The sequence below is a fragment of the Chaetodon auriga genome, chromosome 3 (genome assembly GCF_051107435.1).
Source record: "Chaetodon auriga isolate fChaAug3 chromosome 3, fChaAug3.hap1, whole genome shotgun sequence".
NCBI lineage: Eukaryota > Metazoa > Chordata > Actinopteri > Chaetodontiformes > Chaetodontidae > Chaetodon > Chaetodon auriga.
Window position 1 is genome coordinate 14,400,255 of NC_135076.1, and position 22,103 is coordinate 14,422,357.

Below are 22,103 nucleotides of genomic sequence, written 5' to 3' on the forward strand. Positions count from 1 at the left end.
AAACATAGCAAAGGTTAATTAGATCGTCCTCCATTTTTTATTTTTTATTTTATTTTTTGTGAAAACCAGAGTTTGTGAGTCTAACAATGAGTCTGCCCAGAATCCCCTCCTGAATAACTAACCCAGATACGCCATCATATCACATTTACTCCGCCTTTTGTAGAAATCTCAAAATGCATATCATATCATTCACTCTCTCACTCTCCTCTCCTTCTAAATCATTTCCTCTTTGATTACATCTTCCTGTTCTGTTTCTGTTGAAAATACCCCCGTTGTGAAGAAAATAGTGTCGATGGACAAACATGCATATATCAACAGATAGGCCTATTTTCTGCTTTCCCAGGCGGTCTTTGTGTTGAAATGACCATCTCACCATCATTCATACAGTGTCACTGTGGCTCTGACCACTGAACATCTTAATATTGCTTATAATAGTGATGTAGAAGGAATTTTGGGAACCCACAGGCATTGTGAATCAATCTAGAACAGAAGCCAGTTGCCTTAAATGCAAATGTCTTTCCCACTGAAAAACAAAAATAGATAATCCATAGGACATGATGCTTACTGCCTTCTGCCACCGTACGCTGTGATGGGTAATCAGTTTGAATTATTAGACACCTGAATACGACACGCTTATAGCAGTCAAATCTATCTTTGGTTTGCTGATGATTGTCACTTTAATTCAGTAGTGGCATTCAGACGGCACAGCAAAGTGGTGATCAGTGCTGGCCATGCCAACGTTTCTCCAGTACGTCAGAAAACATTTGGCAGCTGATTTCAGGAGTTTTTCATATTTGACACCCCCTTTCCTCTGTGTCTCTCTTGTTAAAAGATGAGTACAGAATTTAGGAGAAGATCGAGGGCAGCTGGGTTGGCCGGTGCTCCTGTTCGACCTTCGTTTGGATGAATTGCAGCACCGGTTGCTTGCAGTTGTCTGACGATTAATAATGCAGAGCCAGCATTAGCTCCCCTCTTTTCTGAAGTGAGGGAAAGAGACGGGGACAAGGAAGTAAGGCGGAGAAAAACTGTGAGCAGGGAGAGGAGCATTGTGTCTGTGTTGTGAGTGGTTCGAGAGTCACCGTGAGGAAATATAAACAGACAGAGGGAAAAATCAACCTAAAGGGGAAATGCAGAGGCAAACGAGGAACTCTAGAAAAAAGATGGAAGGGAAAGGGGCAGAAAAAAGAAGAAGATTAAACAGATGGACGTGACTGTAGCCAACCTTCCCTGTTTTTATTTCCTCTATGGCTGTCTCCTCCCTCCTCTTGTGTCTCAGTAACTCAGCGTTGTCATTCACCTAACCTTGGTGGCAGAGTGGAAGGTTTCTTGGCGCCTGCCAGTTGTTCTTGGCAAGGCAACGCGAGGGAATAAACCTCGGCGCTTTCATGATGAGGCGCTTAGCAGATGTCTGATGAACAGCTCGACGAAACTTCGATCTCCCAAGGACGCGGTACCTTTGGGATCTGTGATGGGATGTGCATGTTTATGTGTGAGCGTGATTTTGAAATATCAAACCAGAAGCAATGTTTACAGGTATTTGGTTTGGTGCATCAGTGCAGCAACATGCTTACATTCCTGCACAGGAGGACACTAGAATCACACCACAGCCAGCACTTATATCAGTGTGGACACTTTTATGTAGCTCACTGTGACCTAAAAGAGTGTTAGGCATAACGCAAAGGTTGTGGCCTTAGTCCCATATGCATAACCACACAGGGAAGTCTTAATACTTACAGTAGAATTGTGCCCTGCCTTCATTGTACAGGTAAATGGATGGTGACAGACGCTTGTGTCACTGCAGACTGACACAATTGATGCTGACGGTCTGAGTCGACGTGTCCTGAGAGCAAAGGAAGGTTCGTCTAGATTTCCAAGCAGAGATGAAGAATTCTACCCCCGGGATGTTTCAGCCTTGAACATAATCGAGCCTGTCCACTGCCAACGTGGATGGACTGCTCCAAAGAGAGCTGAAGCAAGGTTAGACTGTGAATAGCATACCAAATGCTAGCTGTATGCAAGGAATAGAAGTTACTTCCAAGAATAATTGTGGGTCATGTGTGGCTATTGCTGACAGTAGGTTAAAAGCGAAACAGGGACAAAAGTTTGCCATTTTTACCAAAATAATTACAGTACCCTGGTATTTGCCATGTAAGAGCTGAGAATGTAGTCTGTAAATGCCTTGTAGTGAATAGTGCCAATTATATTTTAATAAACAATTTAGGTTACTTCATTTGTTTGCTGTTAACCATTTTCGAATCAGCATACGTCTCAGTTTTCAAATGGTAAAAGAGATCATTTTGAGTCTCCAAAGCATGGAATAATACTACGCAATACTATGAGTACTGCGTACTATTATACCATGAGCTGGTGGTAGTTGGAAACTGGTACGTTTAAGAAATGTTAAAAAGGAGTTCATTTTTTGACTTAAATGATGTGAGGCAGTCAAACAAAGGTAATGAATGTTATATTTGTGCAGGCCGCTTGAGCTTACAATATTGATTACTGCAGTTATCTAATCATAACAAGCTTGGCATGATAGGAGAAATGTTCCAGGATGCCAAGATTATCAACATTACTGTTAACTTTTGTATATTCATATGTAGAAAGCAATTAATTTGGTCTGCGAAATTTATTTTTGGTGCTGAAAAGCTTTTTTTTTTCTTTTTTGTATGACAAGTCACACTATAACTGCAAGATTAAATGGCATAGTGATTCAGTATTCTCCACTGTGGATAATCCCTGAAACAGTCATTCAAGCGGAAGCCTTTCAAGTGGCTCACTCTGCATTTTGGAGTATTTGGTGGGCCTCTTGCCCGAGTTAAATACCTTGTTCCTCCACTGATCTTTTTGCCTGGTATTAGTGGGGCCAACGTATTAACTTGATTGAAATGTGGCGGCCGGTACGAGAGGTCAAAAGCAGGGGTTAACAGCCATTGTGATTAAGGCTCATTCTCACCCAGCGTGCCTCTACATAAGAATCACAGCAGCGTATCCTATCAGGTATGAGGTGGCAAGTATGCAAAATGCTTAAGCAGCCTCTTCTCCACTGTGACTCAGACTGCAAATTGGTTCAGCTCTCAAACACAACTGAATCAGCGAAACGAGAGGGGAGGGGGGACATCGGCGCACTCAGACATTGACACACATATTCAAGAGCAGACAAAAAAAAGCATTTGCACACACACGGGCACACCTAGCTCACACTCAAGGTCAGGCAGTATTGGTAAATGGGAAGATAAAAGCGGAGCGTCACATGTAGCCATGGAGTTGTAGAGATAATATCACATTCAGCGCTGCATGAAACACTAATGCACCTATGTATTTAGGCTATGTATTTATTTATATATGTGCTTTTTTTTTGTACGAGAGTCTGTCTTCTTTTCCTGATATTGAGACAAATTGCGGCGTGGCCGTGAAAGCTACTCTGCTGCTTTTTATCTGTTGGCATTTGATGTACGACATCTTTGTAAGGGCTACAGTCGAATGCAATCACGGGAGGGAGGCTATCCTTCAGAAAATATTGACTGTTGGACAGTGAGCGCCTATGTGTGTGTGTGCGTGTGTGTGTGTGTGTACGTGCGTGTGTGTATTAGGAGGGTTGCTTTAGAGAGAAATTGCAAAAGCCTTTGTGTGTGCCTTTGTGTGTGTTGTGCTTGTCTATCTATGTACTAATGGAGAAATGGGAAGAGAGAGTCATCCAGAGGGCAAAGGTCACTTGTCTTGTAAAAGGGAGAAAGGAAATTCCATTTTCCTCGATACATTGCTCCCAAACGCACCCTCTCACCTGACTGTATGCTCTACACTTACACATACATGAGGAGCTCCCAAGCTCTGAAAGAGTTGCATCTCACCTGCTGCAGTAGTATCCTTCATCAAAGCTCTCTACTGTCAACAATGCCAGCTTTTATTCTCCTTTGAACATACCTCAATCATGAATATATATATTTACTTTTGTATGAGCACATAATTATGCTTGTGCAGACTATTGTTGTTGTTGTCACCTGCTTGTGCCAGCGTTGGACTTTTACAATAACTTCTCAGTTAGATCCTATGTTTTAGTAACTGCATTTGGAGATTGTCCTTACAAGAAAAACAATAGCATTGCCCATTTGTTCAAATGGCCACTACCACATGTTACCCCTGGTGGCCATATCGGTCTGAGGGAAATGTGGAAGCAGAGCAAGAAACATTTTTATGAAACATTAAGAATGACAACAACAAACCATATCATCTTGTTGATAGGGGCATCACATCAGGTAACATTCATGTTTTATTAGGTAACAAATGTTAGATTTTGTCTTTTAATTTGGAGGATTCTGTTTTTAAAAAAAATAATTCAAGATGGCATCAAAGCATCTTGTTATGCAGGGACAGATTGTTTTAATATGTTGGAATGCAAAGCCAATAAAGCTCCTGCAGTTACAAAGGTATCAATTCAAACACATTGAGCCACCACCTGCACACAGCAGGTAAATGGCTAAAATTCAAATGTTAAATGTTTATTAATGGTTCAGGGGAGAGTTAGGAGACTACACAACCACTAATGTTCCTCCATCAACAGCATGTCCTCTCAAAGTGTCCCTGAGCAAAACAGTGAAGCTTCACCTGCTCTCTGATTGTAAATTTATCAGGAACATCAGCAAATCGCCGAACAGTGAAATTCCGAGGCGCAGTAAGGATACACATGGTGCTCACGGCTGGGGCCCGACCATGGCCAAGAGGCAAATACGGTTAAACTGGAGTGGAAAGACAGTTGCATTTTCTGAAATGAAGCCTCAGACAGCTGGTGTAAGTTTATCTTACAAAGACACAGTCACTAGCTAACACACATTAATCCCCGCCTGTGCTATGAGCTTTCTGCTTGAATGACAGTAATTATCGCTTCAGTCTTGACGTGGAGACACCAACACTCTTGATGTCTTTGTTTAAACTGAAGTAAGAGCCGTGCCTCAATTGCCCACACAAATGTGATTCAAGTTACACTGTGAAACACATTTGTGGGGCGAGATATGCATTTTATTTTGTGTGTGTGTGTTTGTTTGTGTGCATGTATAATGTCAACATTAATGAGAGAGAATGTTTGACAGCTCCCTGATAGATTACAATAGGGAATACTTCCCTTTTTGGAACGCTTGTATAAATTTTGGCAAATTGGCACCATGCAGAATTAGCTATTAGCAGTTCCTCTTTGCATTGTATTCATTTTATACTGAAGAAACAGTAACTTTTTTTTCTATGATTTCTAAGATTTCTGGGCATTTGACAGTGATGGACAGCAGAGATAATGATGTCCTTAGAAAATGTAAGTCACATTGTGTCTCATATCTGTGTGTTTAGATTTTCTATCTGGTTACAGAACAAACATTTTGCCCAAAAAAAGATTGAAATAATCCCCAGGTTGTTGAAATTACACTTAACCTCAAATTCCAAACCAGATATCAGGTCCATCCATCTGGTGTCTCTGGAGGAAGGTTAGAGGAAGGCTGGACAGCGATTCAAGGTCACACCTCAGGATGCTGCATTTGAGCTCTGACTGAAAACATGTTTTTGCACTGCACCCAATAGTATGTCATGTAGTGACTCTGCCTCGCTCAAACCATGTGAGCATGTCAGGGAAAAAAGAATCAAGGTCTTGCCCTTTTTAACCGTGTTCCTCTGCTCTGGGGTAACAGCCCCTGGGGTAGATAATAATGGAGTAATCCTCTTATCTGTTGCTGCTTCCCTCACCCTCACAGATCATTTTTCTTCTGCTCTAGTGTATCATTCCATTCTGAGCAGGCACAGTGCTGAATGTTTTCCCATTTGAGTTTTGTGCACAGTTTGGCTCAGTTCAGATTACACTGGTGAAATGCAATGAAAATGAGAACTTACACAAGCATTTCGGAGAAAAATCGAATGGTAGTGATACTGTACCATACCAAAAGCAGCAGGGTTGTCCCCCCCCCCCCCCCCCCCCCTTAGTGATATATTTGATCATTTAATTGATTAAATTAGTGAGAGGAGAAACTCTCAGTATCCTTTTCATGCAAAAAACACAGAAGCTGTTGCCAGGTTCACTGTAAGGGGAGAATGATATTTAGCTGATTATGCCACGGATAACATACAGCATCTTTTATTAAAATTGTAAAAGAAACTGGCACACGCACACACATGCACTCCCTCACTGACAATAAACCCTGCAAAGCTACACACATTGGCACACATATTGGCGCCTCCGTCCAGGCATGTTGGACATGGTGTGTGAAAGGTGCCCTGCTGGGTGGTTGGTTACAAAGACTATTTCTGTACTCGCACTCAGACAGAGAGACAAGCAGGATGTGAAGGAGATGAACTCTCATCACACTGTGCTAAATAGCACCAAGGGGCACAAACCACACCTAACATTAGCATGCTCCTTTCTAAAGCTGTCATGCCTTTGGGGCTCCAGTCTGCAGCTACTGAAAGGTCATATGAGACCCATGAGTACACGTGCTAGTCTTAATAGCTGATGCATAGGATTTTAATTTCATCTTGTTGATATATTCATCATGTTGCATATAAAATGGATAACAGGTTTTTGTCCTGGTTTGTTTTTCAGAGGACAAGTTAGCGTGAATGCACTTTTTCAGCAATACCTTTTTACAGACAGGTCAAATGCTGTGTGCAGATTTGTTTAATGGTGCACCTAATGACTGCTGTTTAGGCAAGTATGTGTATTTCACTCGCACTTTCAGTTTTTCACTTAATCTGAGCATATACATGGTAAGACAGGTGTATTATTACAAAAGAGGTCTTTACAAGTTTTGCCTTGGCTGCTCATTATTTCATATTATTGCTGTTTGTTAAAGTAACTTCTTGTCCCTTGCACTTTACAGCTTTGTATTGTGTTGAAGAAAGTATTGTGCATATTGCTATTGATTCATTTTATTGTGTACATATCATGAACACACAATGTTATTATTTTCTCTTTACATTTAGCTATTATTTTTCACTGCTACTATTACTACACTTTGTTCAACCAAGAGGAGCTGAGTGAATCTCCATTAGCCAGCTGACTGTGAGATACATGCGGCAGACACTTATTCACTCTGCATGCAAACATGTGTTTATATTACCCCACTGTGATGATGGGCTGTAAAGGAAACTACCCCAGTGTGATGATAGCTTTCAGCTGAATGGCAACACCAGCTCTACATTTTCTTCTGTATGTTTCTAAGTGTGTGCATCTGTGAAAAGTCCTGAAGAGGCCTGTCTCTGAGGGCCTCCTTCACTCTAAATCCAACAGATTCTGACAGGTGCTAACTAATTCTGTTCAGATGAACACATGTGGGGAGATAGGGAATTGCAGTCCCGCAGATGGATTATGAACTGGATTGCTGTTGGCACTGGAGCAATATCTCACTGTCAGGGGTAGGACAAACATTTTATCCCAAAGGTATTGTTGGGTAAAGCCCCAAATTTGCTTGAACCTCTGCCAAAAAAACAAAACAAAAAGAAAGGTTATTAACCAAACTGACTACTGTAAATGTTCACTAGATTTTGCCGAGCCACAGCACTTCCGAGTCCAATGTTTGTGTTTTTTTCACTTTGGCTTTCACTTCCGAATTCCAAAAGTTGAGTTAGCAACCTTGGCATTTATTTGATCATGTGACGACTCATATTTCCCGCCCCAAAGGACTGTGTTGTAAAAGTGTCACCAGCAGAGTCATCTCAATGTCTCTGTAATGAAACAGATGCGTAAAACTTCCAAACTGACAGGGAAGATGAATTTTGGATCTCTTTATGCCAGAGCACAGAATTTTCATATCATACCCACAATGCCTTTCGGTTCTCACCAGCACTTCCTGGTTGTACATAGCCAGGGTGTGATAGCCTATCACATAATAGAATCTAATATAGGTGGGAGACAGGGGGACATAGGGAGATGTATTGGTTGTTGGAGGTGGAAGAGTGGGGCCCATTTGTCAAGCTGTTATCAGTAGCATCCTGGAATTTGTCAGAGTCAATAACAAGACTGCTGTGCATTGACAGACAAGCCTCTTACATACAGTGAAACTGTAATTTTTTTCCAGACATCAATGGCTATGCATCAGCTCTCTATATATTATGACTTGTTTTGGCAGGGATTGAGGAGACATAGGGGGAACACCAGGAACAGGAGTGGAATACCAACTAAGTGTGGGTTGGATGCATAGATAACAAGAGAGTTTAGACACAACAGCCCCTTCTTTTTTCAGTGTTTGAAGAACCAATATTGAATTTGGAGATAATGTGGCGAAGATGAAACACTGGCTGATCAGACAGCCATTAGCTGCATCCTGCCGCTACTCGTTTTAAGTGGTTTCTCGCTCTCCGCTCCTCTCACATATGCTCTTTTAAGTATATTCTTATTGAATGTTGGGAGATACAAATCTTTAAATAGAAACGTGGGTGTAGGAAGGGCAAGTGTGGAGGAGGGGTGCAAAGAAAAACAAGTTGATCTTTGATGTCTGTGTTTTACTTAACCCTCCGAAAGAACTCTTGATGAGATTCCAGGATCGATAACTCTCAAGAGAGTACAAAAGATCAAAAATGGGCCCTTTTTTCACTTCCACTTTTTTTCTTGTTATTCCCGATCCTCTCGATGGCTCTCCCATTTCGGTGCGCCTGTGCACCCAAAGGACTACATGCCTCTGCTCATTGGCTCCAGTTGCATTTTCAACCCTGCCCGGCAGCAGTTTCCATAATATAATGATTACTGTTTGAGAAAAGGGCCTCCTGGGGATGGGAAGGCAAAGCTACGGTTAAAAAATGATGTTCCCACACAATTATGTGAGGACAGTATAGGATTCCCCCAACCTCCTCTTCTCTGCATTGCTTGGTCAAGTGACAAAAGGAAGGAGAAAACTGCTCGCTGTTACCTGCAGCTTCAAAGTCGTGGTTGGAGTCAGCACGGTGTGCCAAGTATCACAGCTGTGTCCTGCTATCGATGACCTGACTACCAGAGAGCTGGGATCAATGATGCCCCCCCCCCCCCGTTCACACTGCAGGCTTCTCTTGTTTTTCTCATGGGCATGTGCTACAGCCCTATTTTTCCTTTGCGTAGCCTAGGTAGTGAGATTAGTCGTGGCATAATTTGAGGCAGACAGATGGAGACAGATAAGTACTTGCTAAGTTTTATATATTTATTTATCCAATGCAGAATGACCACAAATACCTTTTTTTCTGCCTGCCAAATTTTCAAGGGCTGCTCATGAACATGTGGTGATGGGCTTAAAAAATATAAAGCGCCTGGCCTTCTCTTCAATTTGATCCTTTATTACTGGGTCGGGCAAACATGGCACAGCAAGAGCTAATTTCCACCAGTTTCGAGGGCAATCGGCTCATTGCGTCTTTAAATCCCTGCAAGGAAGGAGGATTGCCCTTAAATAGTGGCTAATACTCCGGTGCCTGTTGTGTCGAAGAGGCAGAGAGCAGAGCAGCCGCATGCTGCCCTTTAAGAGTTAGCATGCAAGTATGTCATCATGGGCAGGTATCCACTGGGTTGAACATGCTCCTCAGATAAGTTGATAAAGGGGTATAAATTACTGTTATTACCTGATGTTTGACCATGTTAAATGTTCAAACAAATTGAAATTGTTCAGGCTGTACTGCCAGTAGCACTCCACTTCTAAACTTCTAAGATCTTGTCTGAATGACATTAGCAGGGATGCACTTCTAAAAAAGACAGTTGGGGCAAACTCGGGAGCTTCCAATTCCCTCTCTGTCTCTGGTCTTTTGGCGAGCAGAGAGCTCCAGAGAGAGAGGTTGTGGGAACATCATCTCCCTGCTCTGTCCAAATTCTGCTACCAGGCACAGTCGGATAAAGAGGCCACCGGTGCAGCCTCCAGTATTTCAAGTCTGATTAATCTTCTGATTAGGTTAATCCAGCAGTGCTTCAATGGAGGGAAGTCTCCATTTTCCCTGTGTTTCTCCTTCAGGCTCTCTTTGCATCGTTTATGATTATCTTTAAGGTTAAAGGTGTTGCTCTTCATGACATGCCTCACCTTACTTCAAAGCGTTTAAAGTAGACTTAACATCAGGCTTGTGTTTCTGCTGCTGGATTTATTTAATTTGATTGTAGCCTCCCCAAGACAAATACCTTCTAAAGCCTGCGTTCGATTGAGGCTCTGCTTATTGTTTAATGGGACAAAAGCTAATGAAAGTCGGGTAGAGGAGAATTCTTTCCTTCGTGCCACTAGAAGATACAATAGGAGCCCTTCTCTGATTTATCACCAGAGTTGGTGCAATGAATAGAAGATGTTAATGAAGGTCAAATGACAAAACGCTCTCTCTGTGTTCATACTAATGTTGGTTCTACACACGAACCGACACAACTAATTTAGCCCACTGCTGCTTCATGATTGGAGAACATTTACTTCACACAGTGTCTCCTGTTCTACTGAATCATGTTTTTTTGTGAAGAGTTCCCACATAATTAGCCTTTTGGTCCATACCCATCTCTAAAATACTTAATAAATAGGATGTGATTGCTGATGCGCAAGCCTCCCAGCCAATCCTCTAGTGTATTTAATAGTCTATTTGTTTTTAATAATCAAGCATTAGAGGTTTGTGGTAATCGTGTTTCTCTTGGCATGCTGCCTTTGTTTTTGGAAGGACAAATGAATTTGTTCTGTTGGTTAATTGATTTAAGTGATTCCAATCACACAAATTTGTAATGTTGATCAGCAGCTTCAGTTTGATATTGGGTGCTTGTGTTTAATGTCACTCACTTTAGTTAAACATGGAATCTGCTGGTGAGCTGAAATGCTCACATCTTGCCCTATTGTCTGTGTCAGGGGACGTTGGGGAATATTGTGCAAGTTCAATTATATCACGTCCAACCTGTCTGAAAGCACAAACATCCGTAAAGGTGTTGATGTCCATTGTGATTTTAAAAAATCCCAGCTCATCTTGGCAGATGCCAGGTTGAGCACCTCAAATCTAAATTTCTGAGATGTCTCCTTTTCGTATGACTACGTTGACTGAACTTTATGAGTATGTGTGACTTTGAAGAGTAGGAGGGCAGGCTGATTCAAAATAAAACTGGCACATACTTCAATCATCCTCAAAGTAGAGTCTTTGTAGTTGTACATTTCACATTTAAAGATTTTTCACTCAGTGACTCTCACAGAGTGAGCGAACCAGAGTTTGGTGTCTTGACGCTTTGAAACGACACGTAGCTGCGGGTAGAAACACTGTTGTGCTGTGAGATCAAGCCTGTGACCTTTTAGTTACATGATATTCTCTCTAGCATCAAGGCCGCCCTGCTTCCTCTCCGGATGCAGGGCCCAGAGCAACAAGCATCACTACTAAGTACTGCTGTGACACAACTCTAGCTGGATATCGCCCCTTGCAACCACACTGCTTCAAGTTACACTGGGCACCAACCTAAAGGGGCTTAAATTTTTAATTTGTGCTGGAGAACAGAGATCACATCTTGGGAGGATAGCATATCTGTAATTTATTTAAGAACCCCACAGAGGGAGAGTTATTTTGGAGATGGAGAGCTGGAAGGGAAGTATCCATGTGGCATTTTTTGTTCAGCCCAAGGGGCTTGTAGGTAGACTCCACTCAGCAGTGACCTTCTCAGCGATGTGGAGGAGCGCCGAGGATGAACAGTCTATTTATGTTGCCATCCTCGGGTAAAAAACTGTTGAGTGCAGACACTGTTTCTCTTCCATCCCGAGGAACAATGGATGCATTTGAATAATTGATTTGAAGTTTTGCTAAAACTCTGAATCCTTTTACATTTTACCAGAGTAAAGTGATTCACCAGCTCTGTCACCCCACAGCTGGTTTCATCTTCAGTTCCTCTTCCGAAGACACACTTCTCTGAAGAGTGTAGTGAAGAGTGCTTGACTTCCCCTGGTCAAACACACGTCACCTTCGTTGGCGTGAAATAAAAGCTTTGTCGCTCTTAATTAAACCAGGCTTGATTAGTGCTGACAGGTGTGGTAGGTGTTCTGTGTACACAAGCAGCTGCAACAAACATGCATGCAACAATCTGCGGTAATTTATTAAAATCACCGTCAAAGCTGCCACTTATCCACGGTGGTGGGTTGGAGGGGGCCATGGAGGCTGATGGTGGTGGCACGCTATCATGCAGTTCATCCTTAATGAGTGTGGATTAGCGGGGATGATCCGGGCTTTGCAAAACCCCTGGTCCAGGGCTGGTGGAGTTTGTGTGTGTGTGTGTGTGTGTGTGTGTGTGTGTGTGTGTGTGTGTGTGTGTGTGCATGCAAGTGTGTGCAGTGATGGGAGGTGACGTCATGACACAAGCCAAAGTCAGTTTGGAAATTGTTCCCAGAATTCTCCACAATGGCAGATAACTGTAATAATACATTGGATGACCCGGAGTGCGTGCATGTGTGTGTGTGTGTGTGTGTGTGTGTGTGTGTGTGTGTGTGTGTGTGTGTGTGTGTGTGTGTGTGTGGACACCCATCTCATCCTGTCCCCACCAATCACGATGCAGTGCATCAGCCACCTCCTCCCTCACAGATAAGCATAAGAGCTGATTAATATTTCTCTGCTGTGATTTATTCATTCATTTAATTATTTGCGAGCTGTTGCCTACAAGGGGATAACAAAATATGTTTGTTATCCCTTTTTTTTTAACAGTGTAAAGAAGGAGCATCTAGACGTGGGAAATGGGAATCAGAGCGTTATGATTATTTCATGATTGGACTGTGCGGTGTTTTCAGATGCTTTGTTAATAATGCTAAACCCTTAAGGCATGAATTTCTGAGTGTGCTACCACTCAGAGCACAAATTATGACACAGCTATGAGAGTCTTTGCAGAAACTTAGAACTTGCGACCGTAACATCACCAGTTTGAATTTGCATGCTGGAAGTTCAGTCACATGTGTGTGGAGCAGCATGCGAATGAGTAAAGCTGCTCTCTCCCTCAGCAACTACCAAGGAGCTTCCCTTGAATTTTGCATTTGAACCAGTGAAGCTGCACAAAGGCCTGCAGGTAGAGGAGTGTACTGAGAACTTACATGGAAGAAATATGTGTAGCTTTGTGGATATACAGCAGGACAGTGCTGGTAAAGGCATGCATCCTCTGTAATTTTCATCCCTGAATGAGTAAAATTAAAAATCAAACCTTCACAATGGAGGACTGGTAGGCAGCTGCAGAGACAGGAAGTGCCATATCGCACCGGTTCTGAAGCTGTGGCCTCTCTAACTGGAATGATTGATGCCCTACTTTTGGCCACGAGGTCGAGTTAGCAAGTGGACTTTTCAAACGCCCCATTGTCTCAGTTTGTTGACAGCCATCTCTCTCCAGCCAATGGTTAATCCGGAGATTTGCAGCAGCCACATAAAGACATTACAGTGATATGTTTGCTGACAGAATGAAATATGGGCCATTGTCACGAAACAGCAAAGCCATTCTTTTACTCAACCCTAGACCTCTCCTGTCACAAACACACACAGCGCATACACTGCAGTAGACAAGATGGAAATCAGATAGCCAGACAACAGTTGTTGTAGCAGCCATAAACATGTGGCCTGGGAGATGATTTATAATAATTAATCCGCCTGTGTCCCGTCCCAACAGCCTCCCATTCTTAACCCCCCACCAATCCACACACACACACACACTCATAACCTCCCCACCCCCTAGCCAGTCAGGCTTGGGAACACAGCTGTGACCACCTCGGCACCTTTCCAACACGATGTCACCCGACATCCCTATCCAAGGACATCGAAGGGGATTTAGTCCGTCTATATCTCTCTCTCCCTGTTAAACCCCCGAACCTTCACAATAGAACACGCGCTGTACTTAATCATGCCCATCATATCATGAACCATTAACATGAGGGCCTACAATAACATTATTTATGGAGGCGTTAATATTAATATCGACCTGTGTGCTGTCAGGCGAGCTGATTTACTGAGCACTGGAATGCCGGGCCGTGTCGAGGTGGCAGGTGGACTAATTGAATATCAGTCACCGCGTACAGCATGCCGATAGACATTCGCTCACCGCTGGACACACACAAATGACCAGCGCACACACGCAACAAAAACACAAACTTACACGCATGACCTCACTCCAAACTTCAGCGAGCCCTTTGAACTTCCTTGTGTGTGTGCAGGTGTACACCGGGGAGGTCACCTGATAGACTTTCTAACCACTGTTGCATGGCAGTCATCATGGCTCGGCCTCTGCTGAGAGCATGTTAGCATAATGGAGGCTGTTGTACTTATCTGCACAAAACAGGCCCTGCTAATGAAACTTCAGTCAGAGTGGCTCATTGCTGGAGTGTTTCATCTGTGAATTGTGGCGTTTGAGTGCGTGGAGGTTCTCTGACAGAGCGCAGAGGTGCAGGATTAGTTAGCAGCTGTGGAGAATAATGAGGTTGCAGGACAAAGGCACTCTGGTTGAGCATGGAGTTTGTTTTGAGGGGAACGCTTGGCAATTTCAGTGAATTTGAGGTACAAAGTATATTAGAGAAAAATCTAAGGTGTTGGATATGATAAGCACAGGGTGTTTAATTGAGCCAAACTCTTCCTCGTTTTTACAATAAAGCCATTTTCAGACATGGAATATGAAACATAACTGGCTTCATCTGACTGTTCAAGTGGTGCCATTTTGTCATTCAGTCATTGGTGGCTTTTATGGTTCATTCATTCATGACAGCACATTTAAAGAATGAGCTGTATCATATTGGTCCTTTTCTGTGTGTGGCTGTGTGTGAGGGAACAGTGGTGAGTTAAAAAAAAAAGTTATCACAGCGAGGAAGAAGAGTGTTTTACGTTCTCTCCTTGGCTGCATCACTCATGGATTATTCTGGAAGCCTTAATGACCGTTGTGACTGCTGGGGACGCTCGCCACCGCTTCTGAAAGTAAAGCTATGATACACTTTCATGTCAGCGTCATTATTTAATGTTATTTGACGGCCTTTTCTGGTGGCTGTTTCACAATATCTGACAGTGCACAAGCAGTGAACGACAGGGCGATAATTCAGGGCTCTTGTTTAAATCCTGTTAGCTCACATGGTGTATGTAACGAGTGTTTCTGGATATGTATGTATTCATCCACACAGCTGGACTGAATGAGCATTGGAAATAAATGTAGACTGTTATTATTGTAAGAGGGTTTTTTAACCTCTGCTGCTCCGGTCACATCACGAGGGAAAAATAATTTTTACTGATGTAATATGAGAAGATCGATTTCCTCAGTACCTTTTAAAATGGTCTCTTTCACAGTGTTTCCTAGTTTATACTCTGAGACAATAAATGTATTACAGTGATCTTAGACAGCAGTACTTAACTACAAGAGCTGGTTTAATTCCCTGTATAGCTGGGTAGATATCTAATGGTACAAAACAAAGGAAGGGAACAAGCAAGACATGGAGACATTTGGTCATTTGCAGCATTTTGTGGGTGAGAATGCTGCCTGGAGTAGATTGGAATACATTTGAATGACTAAAGGAGGTTATTATCCAATGAATGTCTCATTATTTCTTTCAGAGAGCCCAAAGGGGCCTTGACTGGTGCCTCAGTGCCTCGCTACGTGGCTTTGAATTGAAACAGTAATTTCCATGAGGTCGATTCTCCTTCTTTTACATTAGCATTTTTCGGCATTTAGCCAATGCTGTACAGCAGAACAGCTTACAGCGAATGATCAGGTAGTGACTTGTTCAAGGACACTATATCAGGAGAGCACACACAGCTGTTGACATTGGGGCTGCTGAAAGACCTAGGACACGTATGACATTTGTCTTTCATTTCTTCTTATCAGAACGCTCTGGCAGTCTTTTTTGTCATACGGTAAAGGAAGTGAAACCCTGCACTAGCAGGGTCGCGGTCGGAAAACTGAACCTTTGCAGTCAGTGTCAACGACTCTGGAACGACCTGCCAGAGGAGATCAGGCAAGCTAGGTCTGTTTCTTCTTTTAAATCTCTCTTATAAACACACTTTTTGACAAATGCTTTCTCTCAAATCTGTTATTCTCCATTTACTTGTTTTTATTGTGTTTTAGTAATTCAGACCTCACTTGTCATTATTATGTATCAGTTCTACTTTTATTTATTATTCATCTGGTAATTTCTCTTGTTTTTATGTCTTTGTAAAGAACAAGTGCTTTATTATTATTATTATTATTATTATTATTATTATTATTATTATTATTATTATTATTGTGCATCTTTCTTTGCACAGTTAAGGTCAGGAAGCTTACACTCCTGATAGAGAAATAATAATGCTTGATGATGTGCCAGAGGAAGAATCTGCCTGTTATTTGCATGTGTGGTATGAATGAAACTAAATTTTTCTCGTATTATGTGGTCTTTAATGTGAGCAAAGAAATATGCTTTAAGGCAAATCATTGAATAATTTCTCAACTAGTTGCAAGACTTGGTACATTTTTGAATGGACTCATTGCAGCACACTTTTGTGACGGGAAGCCAGGACTGCATTTGTATAATCCATGGTTTTAAGAATATGTTGAGCAGCAAAGCAAACTGAAACGTTACTGAATGACATGAAGTTGGGAAACCATTCAAAGGTAAATGGTGTCAGAAGAAACGGCAATGAAAGTTTGAAATTTTCCACCCTAATGGACGTGACAAATCCACTGTGTTGAGTGTTACTTTGTCAATAGCATCAAAGGTACCTGTCTTTTTAGGAAGTACCATACTTGCTTAGTTTTGTGCCATTTTAAAAGGAAAAACAAACAAACAAAAGTTTGTTTGTGAATTCATGATTGTTTACTGCAGACAAGTGCCATTAGCTCAGATTCTCTGTCAGTCACCTAAAGACCTCTAGAAGCAACATCTGAGCTCTCTTGTTTCCTCATTTCCCTTGACTTCCCTCCTCTCTTCCTTTTCACTTGTCATTTCCACCCCCTCTCTTCCTCTTCGCTCATTCTTTCGTCTCTTCCCATGTTACCTCCTCTCTTGTCTTCCTCTCCGATCGTCCTTACTTCTCCTCACAGTTCCTTTTCTCCCCTGACGTCTCTTCTGTCTTTTCCCTTGGCTTGTGTTCACCTGTCATTTCCTCACAGCTTTCCGCTCCTTCAACTTGTCCCTTCCTGACTCCTCCTCCTCGTCTCTCCTCTTGACTTAGCTGCTCCTCCCCTGTCACTGCCTGCTCTCCTCTCTCTGAACCCATCCTCCTCTCACCCCTGACATCTCTCATTTCTCTCCCTGAGACATCCCTTCCTATTGATTACCTCAACTTCACATTTCCACCCTCCTTTCCTCCCACACCTTCTCTTCTTCCCCTTCTCTCTTGTCCTCCTCTCTGTTTCTTCTGTTCTCCATAAGTGTAGTAAAAGTCTGTTTTTTTAATTGCTTTCGGGCCTATCCATCCTTTCATACCTGGAGAACAATGGAGCATGAGGAGGTGGGTGGGGGTGAGGTGAGGACAGGAAGACATCCGGCGCTGCCATGGCAACATTTTTTTCATTCAAAGAGAAAAAAAATGTCTTTACTTTTGTCACATCAAGGTAGAAACTGTGATGACATTTCATCACCTGAGATTGAAATGTGCATTTTTCAGCGTTGTGTTTTCTTACTTTTTCGCTTTTATTTTTTTTTTCATGTGTAAGCTCAGTGAGTTCCCTGTTCTTCTATTCTGAATGTACCCTATGTGGTAACGTTGCTGGAGAGAAAATACATGGTCCCATTTCTGAGCATGCATGTTTTCATTCCCCAATTTGCCATGCACCATGATGCTCGGCCATCTGTCTCAGCACGGTGACTAAATGCAATGCCAATATGTTGCGGGGTCATGAGAAAACAAACCGGAGCTTCTTTCCACATGAGTGGACGAAAGCATAACTTAACCTCAGCTCCATGGCAAAAAAAAAAAAAAAAACCCACAGAACACTGAGTTTGAGCATCATGCTCTCACCTGCGTGTTATTGTGAGGAGATTTCTACTGTCTTAGATGTTGATTCAGGATGAGTTTTAGCTTCCGTGCTAACCCTTCATTCCGGCTGATTAATGGCGACTCGCCCAGCCAAGGGAGTGTCTCATGCGACGGAGGAAGCGGTAGTGCAACAGCGTGTGTGCAGTGAATAAATGCTGTACATTAAACAAATTCCCCCGCGCTCGTCTTGGCAGCCAGGCGTGTGGGAGGAGGAAGTATTGCAGAATCGGCCCCTTTTTTCCTCTCTCTCTTTCACTGACACACACACACACACACACACACACACACACTCACACACTTGCATGCTCATGTGTATTAACAACTGCACGTCTTTACTTCTAGACAGTTTTTTTTTTTTTTCCACAAACCAGTGCTGCTTGTTTTCAAGCCCACCCCATGCAAAATGCTTTACACACTTTCTGGCATTCATACCCTCACCAACACACACATACACACATCCGCTCCCTACTCTCCCCTGTGCTGTAGTGCGTGTATCAGGGGATCCCTCTGCAGCCAGCCTGTTAGTTGACACTGAGGCCAACCTGACCCCACTGGCCCGTCAGAATAAAGGAGCATGTTGACCGTCGACTGTTGAGGTAATAATGTCCATAGGGAATGCTGGGAGACTCCAAGCAGTGCCCGGTTCATGAGCCAAAGACAGAGGGGGAGGAGGAGAGGAGTCAATAACATCAGGCGGAGGACAGAAAGAAATGTGTTGCACTTTCTCCTGCCAAACGTTTCCTTTTTCCTCCTACAGCACAGCATGAAGTTGTCTTATTAACGTCAATTTTTATGGAACTTTTTGAAAAAGCAGCAATTTAACTTCACATATGGTGAATACTTCTAAATTTAATATGCAAGGAGAAGTTCAGTGTCAACACGCAGTCACACCCAGATGATGTAAATGTAGAGTTTTTAATTACTTAAAGAAGTGGAGCGTTTGACAGTAGCAACAGTCACAATAATTTAAGATTCAAAGCATGGAAACATACAGTGAGTCCACATTATGCCTTGTGGATAATTGTATATTACCGATATTGCATTTGCACTTGGTATGAATTATGTGTCCTCATTATTTGCGCACTACACTATCTGCATAGTAACTTGATGTCAGTATGCAGAACTTGCAGAAATTTTTTCAACTCCCTTTTTTCAGTCAAAACTCTGTTGTTTAACACTACCACAACAAGCCATGTGGTGCATTTGGGGAAACACTTAGAAACTCTTACAGGAGCCACAGTGTCCATATCAATCGATCATGCCCCTGTCGCACATTCCAGCAATAATATTCATATCGTTATCTGGAAGAAGACTCAGGGCAAAGAGTAATGATGAGCTCCTCTGACCTTTCACAGGCGATAACCTTCCTTAGCTGCACAATTGATGCTTCTTATGGTGGACTCATGGCCACCCACAGCGGCAGACTTGACTCAGGGTATTGACTGAAAGAAATCGAGTGAGGCTACAATGCAGTAGACATGGCCTCTAGATGCATAGAAATTCATGGAAGCGCATGTACAATTACGTGCATAATCACACAGAAATGCATGTTGATATACAGTGTGTACAAGCACATATAATATGGACACATCCCTCATATACCCATACAGCGTATGGGTAAATATCCAAACATGCATCGAGCATGTTCATGCACACACCCACACACATACACACATGCACCCACAGATGTGGACCAGGCTCATTAGAGATGTGAAGGAGAAAAAGCCAGGAGGGATTTCATGCAGATTCGCTCTCCACCACTCTCAGGCAATCAGCGGCAAGCCTCCTCTTCGCCCGAGAACTGTCGTCCCGTGGTCACAAAGGGCAAGGAGGAGAGAGGGAGAGAGAGAAACTCATCTCAGCATTTGTCGAATTCCTCCACCTACCACTTGAGGAGGCAGTTCATTTAGTAGTCCCTTTCATTAATGTTTCTCTTTCATTTTTCCCCTTTTTCTCCCTCTCCCCCGTTTTCTATCTACTTTAAAGGTACAAGCGAGCGGGTAACAAGAAGACGACGAAAAGAAGAAGAAGAAGAAGCCGCTGGAGCAGCTGAAGATATGAAGCTAAAGAGGTTTTGAAAAACAACCCAGCGGTAAGCGGGCCCCAATTTTTTTGGCACAGTGCATATTAGGTGACTCATTTGGTTCTCCAGAATGAGTCTTACACCCTGCACAATTACCGATTTTACAATGTGGGGCACAAATTTATACGTTCTTAATCTTAATCAGTCCATCCTCCTACATTTGTCTTTCCTTCCTTCCTTTCTCTATCTTTCAGTGTTTCTATCTTTGCCGCGGGTTACAGATCATTGATAGTCACAGTGTGGCCCGTGTGAATAGGATATTTTCTATCCATATCCATCTCAAGTTTCGCACCACTGCAAACGACACTTAACAGTCATCAGAAGCGAACCTACTTATGCTTCTGTATTGTTGAATGCAACGACAATTTCCATGTTGTTTCCTTTTAAGTTCAAACACACCAGTTTTTTGTCGTTCACAAAGCGGGACCTTGACAAAGCATCTTATCCGTCTTCAACTCCTGAACTCCTGTTTGTCTTATAAACACATTTTTTGCTGTCACTGATGGCTCTCACACAGTGCACAGTAAGCAATTAATCAAAAAAAGATTCTTCGGCTTAGTCACTACTGAATTCATACACTCTGTACATTTTTGTGCAGTCATGTCAACAACTGTAGGTCCATAAAGCAGCATAAACATTTACTGAAGTTTGGTTGAATGATGGCGATGCGCGTCCAGCGTCCTTATTTTTCCTTCCTAATGATCACCACAACATGACACATCTTAAACTGTCATCTTCCTCCACGTATTTCTGCGCTCCTGGTGCTAAACTCATCCATATTGACAGCAGAGCTGAGGCTGAAAGAGAGCTATCATCTACCTGTCACAGCAAGCTGGCACTGAGGAGCTCCCCCTGTACTTCTGCAGCTCTTTCATTCAACAAACCTCATCGCTGGTTTTCAGACCTGGAAGCTGTCACGTATCACTTTAGAAGAGTTATGTACTCAGTCTACTGACTTTTTACCAGTTCATTCACATTCACTCCTCTCAACGTTGGTGCATTCCATGAAGTGTTGAATTCATTTTTAAAAGGTCTCCACACGTATCGTCTTTGGAATTATTTATTTTTGTGCAACATTTGGCATCTTGAGATCTGAAGCCTTGTTAGCATTTTGGACTTATCCACAGTGGATGTGTGTGTTGTTTGTCTGTATGGATGAATCCCATTCATTCACATATTACACCATCAGATCAAGATACAGTCTCTTGGTTGTATGTCAAAATGTCGTCCTCTCTACAGCCCCAGTCCAGTGGATGGCTTCATTTCGAGCTGAAATATCTACTGTAGTTGACTCCACTGCCATTACATACACTGCACACCCCATCCTCATTTCCATATCATCTCTTGATTATTATGTGCTGCCAGCAGAGCGGTAGACATGCAGAAACTGCGGATGAATGTAAGCTAATGGGTGTCAGAGCGGGTGCAGGTCCAGATGTCCTCTCGCCGCATGCCGGGGGTGGCCTGCTTCTCGTCACCTCGCCGCCGGAGGCCACCAGCCTCACATTAACAGCTGTATTTGGCATATTGGGCCACAATGATAGTGAAGCCTCAGTGACCTGCTTCATTTGACTGCAGAAATGGCAGAGAGGCGAGATAGCACATCTGGACCCCCCACCACAGGCTCAACAAGCTGGAAACTGAAAGAGCACAGAGGGAAGACCATATATATTAGATCCACTGATGGGTTTTACTGCGTGACTGTGTGTCATTTCTACACGGGCAAAGACATTTCAGAGGATATTCAAAATCTGTTCTCTGTAAATGTGTTAATATATCATTGATGCATTCACCTGAATCCAAAGTTTCACACTAACACATAAAGCACCACTTTTTTCCTTAATGCTGATCAGCTTGTCGTGGCATGTCTTGTAGAGGTCAGATAGCTCCTATCTCAAGCCACATGCCAGTTATGTTGGTTTAAAATACCAGCAGTACACAACAAGTGGCACATTTCACACTTTCACTCATCTAAATCAACTATAATCTTATAGTTTAGCTTAGCTGAGCTTCTTGACATATGCATTACAAAGTATTTAGGTGTCATCTGGGGCAATTATGCTTGCAATCTGGCTTCAGAAAAGCTTAAAAGTAAATGATTGCATGTTAAAGGAATAGTAAAAATATATTCTATTTA

At 42.6% G+C, this 22,103-nt stretch overlaps 1 protein-coding gene across 9 annotated transcripts in view; it reads left to right on the top strand.

Annotated features, from left to right (window-relative positions):
- ptprsa (protein tyrosine phosphatase receptor type Sa) overlaps positions 1-22,103 on the top strand; it is a 228,216-nt gene that overhangs the window by 21,230 nt on the left and 184,883 nt on the right. For all 9 annotated transcript variants that reach the window (XM_076725431.1, XM_076725441.1, XM_076725484.1 and 6 more), the window contains exon 2: positions 19,870-19,975. The gene's annotated coding sequence lies outside the window, so the exon portion shown is untranslated. The remainder of the gene's footprint in view (positions 1-19,869; positions 19,976-22,103) is intronic.